Genomic DNA, 13716 nt, shown 5'->3' on the forward strand with positions numbered 1-13716 from the left:
GCAGACTACCGGAATAACACAGGCCGACAGCCATACATGCAAACAAAGTCAACACAGGCGAGTTGTTTTTTAATCTGAATTGCAATCAACGTTTTCATACATTACATCAGGCCTATTCAACTGGCGGCCCGCGGGCCAGATGCGGCCCAGAACCAACTCCCGAGTGGCCCAGCCTCCCGTAGCCAAATTCCTACACTAGTACAGACCATGAACGCAACACTCCGCGTTGCAAAGAAACCACCAAACCACAACGCAGCACGTTTTTTGAAAGTGCATCTAGTGGTGCTAGTAACGGTGGTCCTATGATAGCAACTCTAAAACATGTCTCTCTCAACTCTGAAGTGTAAACAGAGACAAAACGGTCATTGATCTTATGGAGCAGATCCAAGTCAAGCTGGACCTTTTCGCAACCGACTTGAGCACGGGTCGGATGCTGCATCTTCCGACGCTCCCCAAACACATCACATCTCCGGCACAAATCACGGATGTGATTACAGATTTCATTGCGAGGTTGAACGAGAACTTTACCGGTCGATTGGATGGACTTGCTCTGCCCACAGAGGTGATGGGCTTTGCCAGAGACCCCTTCACTGTTGCAATAGAGGGGGACGTATCAACCAGAGCAAAGGAAGTGGTCCCCTGCATCGACAAGGGGAAATATACACTGGAACTTATTGACATGCAGCGCACTAACGGGCCAGCAAAGTTTTGGAGTGATTTCAAAAAACGGCATTCCCATTCCAACATTCAGAAAGTAGCGATCTGTGTGCTCAGTATGTTTGGATCAACATACACATGTGAATCAAGCTTTTCACACATGAACTCAATCAAAAGTAGCACTCGCTGCTCCCTGACTGACAGCACTTTTCACCAATGTCTTAGGATTGCATTGACATCCTATAAGCCAAAAATCACTGCTCTTGTTCAAAACAAAAAATGTCCCTTCTCCCATTGAGAAAGTCAGGGATGACAAATCACAAATGAGGTGATAGTAAGCACCTAGTTTACTATAGTAGACGTGTAGTGTAGTATTCATTCATATAGTTACCCGTATCCCTTGTTATGGGTTTGTGCAATGAAGGGTAACTGGACAGTTATTTCTGTATTCGTTTAAATGCACTTTGTAATGTGTCTGGGTCAAATGTGACCAAAACGTATGATTTTTTTGTTATTACTTGAAAAGTGAAAAAATAGTATTGCTACAGTACTACCTCTTTGTGTTGCATTGCTCTTTAGCTGTTTTTTTTTAATGTCAAGAAATGTATTAAGACTGCTATTATTGTATTCAGTAAATGCACTTTGTGATCTGCCTGGTTAAAAAAAAATAACCTGAATATTTGACTTCTAAAGCAAACAAATGTAATGCTACAACTGTGCACTTTTTTTTTTGAGATTCTGTTAAATTAATGCTAATTTGTTGTGTTTTTATGCACTTTTTGACTTACCTTTGTTAGATGAACAATGAATACAAATTGCATGTTTTTCATCGCAGTAATATGTGTTTGTTTAAAATGTGTCACTACCTGCTTTTTACAGGCCGCTGAATGTCTGGCCCAGCTGAATTTTGTAGTTATAAAATATGGCCCAACTGAATGTGTAGTTGAATAGCCCTGCATTACATGTTCCTTGTTAGACGCTTTTATCCAAAGCGACTTACATACTCAATGCTGTGGACAATCCCCACATAGCCATTTTTGTCTTTTATTCCTCACTTTATCTGATGTAATCATGTAAATTACCCTGTGGCGAGACAAATAAAAATATTTCTGATCTCATTCCATTATTCACCCAACTACTAGCTGATAAAGCTGTCAATAGACCCATGGCGTTCACTAAACTTCTCTAGGGGACTGCTAGCTTTTTCCTATGACATAGGAGAGATCCACAGTACTTTTGAACTGGATACAACAGGAAATGGATAAAACACAAAGCCAGAAATTGGGAAAGAAATTGGGAAATGACAATGTGCTCTCTACATTTGACTCTTCTCATTTTTGTTTACTTTAAATTACAGAATCATATTATAGAAAGGATTTGGCCAGAGGTAAACAACAGGGTAAACTACCCTCTGAAAGGCGCACTCAACCACCTTGTTGACCAGGAGGAACTAAACCTCGAAGACAACATAACACGATGTTGTGTGTCCACTCTTACCTGTCAGGTAGCCAAAATCTGACTTGACCGGATGGTGCAGTCCTGGAATGCACACAGAATCCAAGGTTTTTATAGCAGTTTTCAGAATGTTACTTAAGCCCCATAACAAATTACCTTCTTTATGCATTTTTATAAGTTGTACTTATATCCTACATTTGTTTCTCTCTGTATCCCCTTTTTTACACTAGGTTGATGGAAATGTTTAAATGTGGCATGTATATATTTCAATAATTGTCTGAGTAAAGACATATCTACTATCTAGTTTATAGATTGCTCTTATTGCATGAAACATATATCTGGTAAGTACATAAACAGTCAAATTAAAAACATACTTTTTAAAGTTTGTAAGAAGTGTACTAATAGCACAGGCTATGAGGTTCATCGATATGTAACATTACACTAACAATGGACACTTATTTGTGTTTATTTTTAAGGTAAGGGTATCCCAGATCAACTTGCTCATGGTGGGTGCCCAAAGAGACTGCCTGCAGATGCTGCAGACTGCTATCATCAGGACGTGGGGTCCTCTCTGACACGAGTGTCGCTGTTTGGGAGAAACCCATTTGCCACTGTGGAGCACCAGACAGCAGCTGAACTCTTTGAGCGTGCCATTCATAACGAGCCAGCACCATTCCAAAACGGGATAAATGATCTCATAGGCAGTAAGAAGATATGTGTAAAGGCAAGTGCAGGGATCAGGAGCCAGTGTATACCCAGGATGCTGGACTGTCTGCAGCACTGGATGCTTTAAGGGCCCTATCCTAAAGTGGACAGCAGTTCAGTCGTTTATTGTTAAGTTTATTGTTAAGTTTATTGTTTATTGTTAAGTGGTGTTTGTTCAAATTCCAGGTTCCATGATATTATCATACAGAAGATTATTGTTGTAGTTTTCTTTAGCTGTATGACTTATTAATTGTTCATCTGCAAAGTTTAATAAATGGAAAATAGTTTGAATGTGTGTCCATGGTATGTTTAATTATGTTTCTAAACACAGGCAAATAGCTGCATACGTAAGGCAATACAATCAAACACTATTATTTTATCATCCACGCACCAACAGAACATTTGGAAATCAACCATTAATCAGAGGTTGTCGAACTAATTAGATCTTGTACTAGAGTAAAAGTAGAAGTACTCAGATCTTGTACTTGAGTAAAAGTAGAAGTACCAGAGTGTAAGAATACTCTTTTACAAATAAAACTCCCGCATTCAAAAAGTTCCTCAAGTGAAAGTAGAAAAGTATTATCATCAAAATACAGTGAAAGTAGCGACAGTAAAAGTAGTCATTGTGCAGATTGGTCCATTTCAGAATAATATATATGATATGTTTTATAATTATTGATCATGAAAGTGTTCTCAAAGCTGGTGAAGGTGCAGCTAGTTTGAATGACTTTGTATACTGCAGGGTAGCTTGTGAATTTACTCCAGGTGGAACTAAAGTCTTGATTTAAGTGTTGATTACATTTCACATAATTAATCCAAATCTGTAAAGTTACTAAAGGTTTTAAATACATGTAGTGGAGTAAAAGTGGCTACGCTTTAAACTCTAAAATAAAGTTACAGAAAGACAGACATATACATAGAAAGACAGACATACGGAGAGACTTGTAGTTGTATGTAGTATGAATATAATAATATGCGTATATTTGTAACGCAGTCTAAAGTCAAAGACGTAGAACCTTTATTTTGAAGAGTACAGCGTAGGGCACACTAGCCAATCAGAAGCAAGGAGGCGCTGGAGACACACCCACTTATGGAAACGAAACATTGAGTGGTATACTTGTTTTACCAGTAAGAACAGAAAAACGAAAAAACGAGCTGAATTTCCGTTTTTTCGTTTTGGGGCAAAATTGAAAAACAAAAAAACGACCCGTTTCTGCTTTTTTTTTTTTTCAATTAGAACAAAAAAACAAATGGTTAAAACGTACCTTCGTCACCATGATACTGTGTTCAGAACAAAAAAAATTATAATGCTTTAAACAGGCTGTGTATTGAAGGATTAGTTGAATTATTTGAAGTATTAAAGTAACGTGTTATGGCAGGAAAGTTAAATCTGGTATATTCATTTTAATGTCACCTTATATATATTCATGTTTGTTAAATTTGAAGGGACAAAGTATATTTTCCCTCCCCAATATATTGAGGTGAAGTCTTTGTGTTTAGAGAGGGATGCAAGCAGGGGACATCCTAATTAATCTCCAACACTTTGTATCATTAAAACAAGATTATTGTTTAACTTGTATTCTGGTGTTTCTTAATCCCTTCCTTTTTACGAATTTACCCAGCTTATCAAACGACACGCGGAGACGAGGTTGGTTTTAAACATCCTCCAAATCTCCAACAGTATGCATTTGAAATTGAATATTAAACCCTGAAACTAACATGCTGCTAACATTCTAAGCAAATTATCTCACCAGCCTGGCAGCTGCTGTCAATACACCTGCAGGAGAAGAATAAAACGTATCCTTTCATGAGCAGATGGAAGATTGAGTCATCCCCACTTTACCAGAGTAGAAACACAAGGCCAGGGTATTAGCCAACTGCCTGTTTATTGTATTTAGTGTTTGTGTTTACCTGCTCAGGGACGGCAGATGGAACTTAGCTCCATGTGGTGAAAAGCTTCACTTTGTGGGTTTTTGTCACTGAGAAATAACTGTAATAAAAAAACATATTAAAACTAGAACCGCCAACTGGTCAATTTGACCCGCAGCTGTTTTTTGATTGTATGTAACTTTTCTTCAATAAAAGTCTCCCAGTCCGTGACTTTTGCTGAAAGGGTGTTATGTAGCACCCTCTGTTGTCAATATGAAGTCAGATTGAAAAAAATCGCCAAAAGAAATGCCATTTATACCTATATCCGGCAGCGGGTAATATTTACCTCATAGAAAATGCAGCGTAAACATGACATGTTGCTATAGCAATGTCTTTTGTCTACTGCGGTTCCTTATAGAGAGAGATTTGTACCTAAACAAAACACAAGTCTAACACCAAGCGTTTAAATCAGCACTGGATGTTATACTTCATGCTATCTACACAAACTATATCATATGAAAAGTTGAGAGTCCACAGCTTATATTGGTATAAACTAACTGTTCTACATGATACATAAAAGAACATTGTACCTTGAAAATCAATAGCGGGTAAATTTGACCCATTGGCGGTTTTAGGTATACAGCGGCCTCTGGCGGTTCTTGTGTTAATAAATAATGATACTTTATTTTTTACTTGGAAGCATATGTTTAATTTGTAAGCCAACTGTTCAAGATGTGAACAAATCTATATTTGATGTACCTTATTCATATTGTTGGGTGTTAGAGGCTCAAGTTAAAAAAAAGCTGTCATTTGGTGCCACACAAACTGAATTCCAAATGACCAAAGAACCTTATGTGAATTTTTATTTCTAATTAAAGAGCTTAATATACCGTAATTTTCGGACTATAAGGCGCACCTGAATATAAGCCGCAGCAGCTAAATTGAATGATGTGTACATATATAAGCCGCACTGGACTATAAGCCGCAGGTGTTTTAATGTTAATTACCATATGTAAGGATTCGTGCACAGAGGGGATTGTCGGGAAAGAGATGGCTGTTTGAGGAAGCTCCCATTTATTAACATTTCAACAAACAAGTTGCATAATGTATTCAAGTGTTACCATTTAGTGCAATAGTAGCTACAGAACATGTACTATGCTGTGTAAACTGTACTGTATCACATAGCGTTTCAGACACACAAACTTTCAACTTTCAAACTTAAACGGTGCGCTCCCAGCGCACGTTTAACACCTTTGCACAAACTGTCTCGCTCTCGTAATGTCTGTCTGTCTTGCTCTCGTTCTGTCTCTCGTACCACTCTCGGTTCCACTTTTACTTTGCGCGCTACCTGTCTCACTCTTTTCCGGCCTCCAGCTTTTCCTGCTGGAGCCCGCCGCTTAAAGGTGGGGGGCGCGGACCGGCCATAGAGCCCATAGAGTTAAAGGTGGTGGACTGTAACCTGTAAAATCCATAGATTTAGGAGGTCCCCTAGTGGCCGTTAGCTGTAAAAATCTATAGATTAGCCGCACCGTTATATAAGCCGCAGGGTCGAAAAATGGGGAAAAGGCGCGGCTTATAGTCCGAAAATTACGTTATGTAAAAACTGACACAGGGTTTTCACACAGGAGATATTTGTGTCCTGCTGTTCGGTCTCATGTGATATCAAAATGTCAACGTTGAGTCGTTCTAAGTTACCTTGATATTACATTTAGGTCATATGTATCACTTTTATCCAAAGGAATTTACATAAACTGCAATACTGTATACATGCCTACAGGAGCAATTTAGAGATAAGTATATTTTCCAAAGACACTTCAAATCGAAATTATTGGTAGGCGCCCATTTACCTTCTTAGCTACAGTCGAAAACATTTTACAGGGGACCTATCATGCAAAATGCACTCTTGTACGTCTTTTATACATTAATATGTGTCCCCGGTCTGTCAGGGAACTCACCAAGTGTCAGAAAATACAACCCTTTCTCTTTTCCTCCATACCCAAATCTCTAAAAACGGGGCAGCAACGGATCTGATACAGACTAATCCAGATTTGAATTATTTTATACGTCACAAAAGTGGTGCTCCGCTTAGTGGTCAATTCTCCACCTATCAGGGGAATGAGAGGTTGGGCCACGGCCGGCCATTCCCGCTCGAAAGCGCTGGAGATGCTGTAGTACATATGCCAGGCCTGTAAGTGGCGCTGTAATCTGCCAAAAAAGCAGCGAAGAAGACTTCCCTTGCATGGTTGCCCTTCTGTTTATTCTCCGCTGTGGCTCTTTTTCTCCCCCTGCTTTAAAACAAATGAATAATGACACTATATAACCATATGTAAGGGATAATGTGCAGCGACACGGTCATTATGGGGAAAAGAACACCGACAGGCTGATCAGGAGCCCGACGCAAAGCGCGATCCCAAAGATTGCTGGGTGAATGGATGCCTGGGGCGCCAATATGGATATACAGTTCATTCTCAATGCTTACTCCTGCATCATGTATATTTGCAGCTACATAAGCAAGGCTGAACATGGTTTGAGTGAATACCTCAAGACAGTAATACAAAACTCTCGCCATGAAAATGTCAATGAAAGCGATGAAATGAAACAAATTATGCAAGCCTACTCAAAAAAAAAGAGAAGTCAGTGCCCAAGAGTGTGTTGCTCGTGCATGCGGTCTACATATGAAACAGTGTACACGCAACATTGTATTTGTACAGACAGACGACAACGGGCTCAAAATGAGTTACCCTCGTTCTTTCCTGGAGAAAACAATACCAGACTCTGCTAACGTGTGGATGAGCGGCTTACCAGATAAGTACAAATCCCGACCTGAAACACCTTTTGGAACAGCCACTAAGCCTTATGAAAGCCTTCCACAAATAAAGGTGAAGGTTCTGGCGGTGAAAGACACCACCAAAGTCAATAGGTGGGAGTTTGATGGAGAGGGTGCCAAGGCCACACAAGTGTATAAAAACAGAACAGCTGCGGTCACAGACGGGCAGACTGTACAAAAATTCATCTTATTTGATCAAATCAACGAGGGGCAAACTTATATTGTCCGGAATTATGGCATGAAGAAATTTGGGCATAACAAGTCCATGCTTAGCAGAAAGAAAACGGCCATATATGTGTGCCCCGCTAATTGTGCCAGGCCATTTAGATGAGGAAGGCAAAGCCCTCCTCACACCTTTCTCCACCCTGGTGCCAATCCTGGACCTGCAGAGCTGCATAAAAATAAACTCACAATGGTAATAAGTGGAAAATAATATTTACAAATGTGTACAATGATTTGTAGGTAATTTTGACTACTCAAGACAGCTGATTTATACATCTTCAAAGGATTACTGTGTTTATTCTACAATTACATGGGATTACATCAAATGTAGTTTTACTTGTATAATACTTCAAGACATTATATAAAAGCCTGTTTCTAAAAGTATCAACCATAGTGACACGGTCAAATGCTCAGTTTATAATTTATAACATACTAACAAGCTAAGGTCTAATTACGCAACCAAGTCTCACGGCATTTTGTGTTATAGTCACGAAATAAATGTAATCTTTTGATTCGTGTTCACCAACACGATTTTCCCCTTTTCTTCATGTCACAAACAACGATTTTAAAAGCAATGTATTTCTATTGGTAGTGTGTTTAGTGCCTGCGTCTTTTGGTCTGATCGGGAAGCTGTGTGGTTCATAAAAACATGTTCTTACCTTTATGTATACAGTCTATGGTTCTTACTCAATATCAAGCCATGATTATTGTTTTATTTTAAATCGTATAATGTCTGGCTTTTTTTTTTCGTCTGTGAGGAAAAGAAATGGGGCTCAGAACCTCAGAATACTGAAATCTGTATATATTTTTTTCCTTCTAATTTGTTATTATTTGTGACCTGCTCTATCGAAATCAGTCAAAAGTTGCAACGGCTCATTTAAAAAAAAGAAACGTGGAGTTGTGTAAAAAAAATAGTTTTTCAGGGTTTGGGTGTTTTTTAAAATTTTAAATAAACAAAGTCTTGGCTTTCAGAATATGAAACTGTTATTGCCAAAATCTCACAATAAATACATTTTTAAAGCTTGTAAAGGGAAGAAGAGGCACCTCTCAATTCGCACCCTGCTCTTCCGCAGCACCGCTCCTCCTCCCTCCCGCTGAAATTATGAATGTAAGGCGTATAGTAATCATAGATAACACGGCAGAGTCCAGTTTGTTTTCATCTGTTTTCAAATAAAGAAAGTCTTGGCTTTTAGAATATTAAACTTGTTTCGGCAAATTCAGATGATAAATACAACTTTGAAGCTTGTAACGGCATAATTACAAGCAGAGAACGGAGTAACTTGATGTCACAGCATGCATAACAACAGCCTGTGTTTCTTGTGAGGGTTTTCCCCGGGAAACAAACATAATACACACAAATGCAAAAACACACACACACTCGCGAGCTTCCCCCAGACTAGGGATGCATACCGTTGACTTTTTTACGATACCGATACTACTGAACGATACAGATACTCAACCGATACATATCGTGATACTTTGAAAATGTATCATCCCACAATTACTCCCATGAAGCGCTTTACGATATAGTTAACATGTCAAATGAATATTACATTCAATTGTGGGACTTCTTTAGTACTGAACAAATAATGAAAAATACATAAAAAATATGAAGAAAATCGATTATGGAATATCTTTTATAACACCCGCCATCAGGTGTGCCGCGTGAATAGCACATCTTGTCAATGCAAACAGACCGTTATAGCACCGTTATAATTAATGTTAAACCTGAGATTCGACTAGAGAACAAATACATAATAGAATAATGGTCATGAGATCTCGGCATTGCACAAACAAACAAATTTCATCTTTAAAATCAACATTTACCTTCACTGGTGAGAGAAAACCAATCCCATCACAGTTCATTTGTGGGACTTTTACCTTTCTAGTATTGAACAAACAAGGAAAAATACATAAAATATGAAGAAAAACGATTATGCAATCTAATTTATAACACCCGCCATCACGGGCCACGGACTCACTTTTAAAATTAAATTTAAAAAATATATATATATTTTTTTGTTTTGTTTAAAGTAGCAAAACCGGATCTGATTTGGGTACGGTATACCGTAGCCACCAGTAACCGGTATTTCGGTAATACCGGAATGCATCCCTACCCCCAACCAGTAATACAAACGAAAATGTGTGTTCGGGTCAATGTGACTGATTTCGATAGAGCAAGTCACATTTGGTTTAGGCACGATACTAACAGTAATAATAATGCATTTGATTTATATAGCGCTTAACGGTAGAAATACATTGCTTTCAAAATCGCTCTGTGTCGAATCAATAGATTATATTTCGTGACTATAACACGAAATGACGTGAGACTGGGTTGAATTACAACAGTGAGTGCTTCAACCTCTGAACACCACAGGATGGCAACTGTAAGGCACTGTTAGAAATTAAAATCAATGTTTTAATGGGGAAATGTAGTTTAAACATGCCGTCAGTTTTAATGCTCTTTTATACTGAAAAACCAGAAATTCTTGTGCACAAGCAGTTAAGCTTTTATTCTGAAAATCCTCTACGGTTAGCATTTAGCATGTGGCTAATATACGATTTCCTGAAGAGGTGAATTTAGTAGCGAAATGATATGGAGTGGTGCAAACCGAAGCCTACTGATTTAACACTACAACTATAGATGTCGAGATACTACCATGCTGAATATTAAATGAAGGTACAGTTTATTTGAATACATTATTGTTTACAGACGAGAGTAGCATGAGACAACATCCGGAATGACCGGAAACCAAGCGAGCCGAGAAGTATTGTTTAGAGTATTGATTACAGCGTTTAGAATTTGTTAAATGAAAAGTGATGAAAGAGAATATGAGGAGAAACGGCGTGTTAAGCATATATTGAATGTGAAAAGAACCTATCCTCTGTTTAAATGCAATAACGGACATTGGAGACAAGGCGAGCCGGCTGGCGGGGAGGAGCCAGCAGAGGATATATAACAGCACCGGAGGAGAGATCCATTCTCTTCTCTTCCCTATCGAGGAGCGGATCACAGCTGTTTGTCTGACTGAACAATATGATGCTTGTGACCAACCCGCGCCTTTTTTTTTTTATTAAAGTACCCAATTGAACTTTCACAGAGACTCCATTTAGTCTCCTTTTAAAGCTTCTCTCCTGGACGGGAGAATAACGAACACAGTTAACAATCTGGTGAGTTCCCTGACGTGATCCCGCTGACCGAGGAGAGAAAACCAACCGGCTGTTTCCTGGAGACGCTTGCAGCCATTCGACACACACAAGCTCAAATCAATCGGTACGGAGATGCCTGTTATGACAAAGATTCTTCACTAGTTAAACTAGGCAAAGTTAGATTTGTGTGTTTGACGGCAGCCGGCGGATCCTGAAAATAGCTGTGCATTTTAATGTTAAAACAACCCAAATTGATAAAATAATCACTCTAAAACCACGAGGCGTTGTTTTGTCACAAGCAGGGTGAGTTCACACTTTCTTTTGTTCCATTAACCCTGCATGCTATTAACCACGTGTGGGTGTTGAATTTTAAATATAAATGTGTGTGGACATTGTACTTCGGATAGGTGCCTTGCTGCTTTCACATAGGTGTCTCTTGTTACGTTAATAGTTAGTTAGCCTATGACGTAAGGGTATATAGCCCATTTGACGATTTTTGTTAAGATTTGGAGACATAGCGAATCGGTTAAGGGCCGAGTAAGTGAAAACCAGCAGGGCATAGTGAATCAACTCAGGGTCAAGACCGAAGTCAGTGCTTTAAAGAAAGTCCTTTTCAAGAAAGGCTTGGTTAAGGTCTAGGCCTTTATCAGTGGTTAAAACTGTTCTGTTTTAAACAAGATATTGCGGGTGGGTTACGGTAATCGGAATTACAACAGAAGTGCAGTAATAAGACGACGGTCTATTATTAGTTGCTGATAGGTCTCCATATTGGTCCCGGTTTGGCGTGTCCAAATAGCAACAGTTAACCATAGTCGACTATAAAGTCAATTATTACGTGAACAGGTTTATAGCTAGTGCGTAAGGGTTCCTAACTTTAAGTGATGATATCAATAAGATAAAGCCCATAGTCGACTATAAAGTCAAATATTACGTGAACAGGTTTATAGCTAGTGCGTAAGGGTTCCTAACTTTAAGTGATGATATCAAGAAGATAAAGCCCATTTTTTCATAGTAAACTAGATAGAAATGTTGTTATTTTAAACTAAGTGTTGTTTTGGCTTGGATTTCAGGGTTTATAATACCACACCAGTGGTTTACTTTCTTACGGTTCGTTTAAAGATCACCTCGCCATTGTTTAAACTCCCACCTGAGAGCCGCATGGAAAAATCTCTTTGTCTACAGGTCAGAGTGCGACATAATCGGGTGACATCTTGTTTACACCCCACATGTGGAAAAACAAAGACAGGGCAATCGCCATTTCGTGAAATGCAAATTCAATTTGCTCCTTTTGCTTTGAATTTGCATTTACACAGAGCATCCACCAATTAGAAGTAGCAGAGTAGAACATTTAGCAGACTATTTTTGTAATTATGAGAAGGATACAGATTACAAGTGATGTTGCTCCCCCACACAGAAAACGATTGTGTCCACACAACTAGTGAGGTCAAGAAGATGGCTTCCACCCAAAATATGCAAGGGGCGGCAATACACCTGACGTGAAGCTGTCCAGACCTGAAAACAGAAACTCGATTCTGCTGTGGTGAAGTCTGGCTACAAAGGGAGGTGTCCAATAGGGTCGCTTGTCTCAAACCAGTGAAGAAGTCAACAAGAACCCAGCAGAACTAGAGAGTGACTGTTAGTGGGAGAACTGTGACGGAGCGACAGAGACTGGCCCAACATTTTCCAGCCAGTACATAGATAGACCCCGTCAGAAGACCGGGGCTGTGTTTAAAGGGGAACTTCATTTATTCTTAGCCAGAAGTGCAGTTTTTAATCAAACAATTATGTGATTTATGGAGTCAGATTACATTTTTCTCATAAACACAATTTTATAATCGGTCTGAAGTATCTATTTTAAGGCATGAAACGCAGATTAAATAACATAACACTGATTAAGGGCTTGGATGAAGAAGTTGTAGGGTTTTTACAACAGTTTCAAGAATCAGTCTTTATTTATTTATTCTTGAGTAACTTTACTGATTTATAGTGTAGTGCGTAAGGCAATATCTCATTTGAGTGAGGGGCACCAGCCCTTCATGCAGGTCACTCTCTGTGAGAATAGTTCATATTATCCCTCCAGTTTGGAGAAATATTATTTTATCATATGTTAGTTCAGCAGTGTCAACCAATCCTCTAATCCTAGAGTTATTGAGACGCATTAGCGACACCAGGGGTATTGTTTTTCGCCGCAACGATGATGCATAATACCATGACAAAAGCCATTATTGAAACAAGTAAACTATTAGAAGTGCTAATGGGAAATGTTTTGTGAATATGCATTTATGCCATCAGAAAGCCATACATCATATGATATTTTTGTACGCCTTGTGGGTACACGGAGAATTTATATTTATTTAATGCAACGTTGTGGGATTTCCATGTCCTGTTCATAATACGGTAATCATTACAATATTAATTGAGCATTTTATGCTCAAAGGAGGGAGTGTCATGATTATACAGATATGTTGATTTCAGTGACGTTGTAGTTAATAAATAATAACATGTAGTCAACAATAGGTCATAAAACAACAAGAGGTATGCCGAAGCTTGGGCCTTCTCCAAGGAGGGAGTGGTCCAGTTTTAGATATTAGACAAATAGAAGTGGATGAATATGTCAGAACTCTGAGTAATATTATGCAAGTTTTGTCTACACAGCAGGCTAGGAAAACTACAGAGACACCAGAAGAGACACCAGAAGAGATTCCTGTTCGGCCAGGTGATTGGGTGAGGGTGAAAGTTCACAAAAGACAGTGGGCTCATCCCCGGTGGACGGAAGCGTGAAAAGTTGTAACAAACTTCACACGCCCTCCGGGTTAAAGGTAAAGAAAAAG

This window comes from Notothenia rossii (genome assembly GCF_949606895.1).
Source record: "Notothenia rossii genome assembly, chromosome: 3".
Lineage (NCBI taxonomy): Eukaryota > Metazoa > Chordata > Actinopteri > Perciformes > Nototheniidae > Notothenia > Notothenia rossii.